Source organism: Lupinus angustifolius, chromosome LG19 (assembly GCF_001865875.1).
Source record: "Lupinus angustifolius cultivar Tanjil chromosome LG19, LupAngTanjil_v1.0, whole genome shotgun sequence".
Classification (NCBI taxonomy): Eukaryota; Viridiplantae; Streptophyta; class Magnoliopsida; order Fabales; family Fabaceae; genus Lupinus; species Lupinus angustifolius.
In genome coordinates this window covers 3,672,030-3,672,290 of record NC_032027.1, presented here as the reverse complement: position 1 = coordinate 3,672,290, position 261 = coordinate 3,672,030, and positions in this window count along the sequence as shown.

The window sequence follows — 261 nt, the reverse complement described above, 5'->3', positions numbered from 1 at the left end:
TTTGGGTATATTAAGTATTAAATGATATTTTGGTGAATGACTATCTAAACCTATATTCTTATTTTACTATATTTATCCTAACCTTGAATTAAGAGTGAAACTAGTATTCTCCATTTTCTTCTAAATATATCTCATATCTCATATGTTATTGTAATTTAATGTTTGTACAAAGTGTGTCCAATGCATAAATTTTTATGAGGATTTTTCTTTATTAAAGTATTCAAAGAAAATCTATAATCTAATTGACAATATTTTACAATA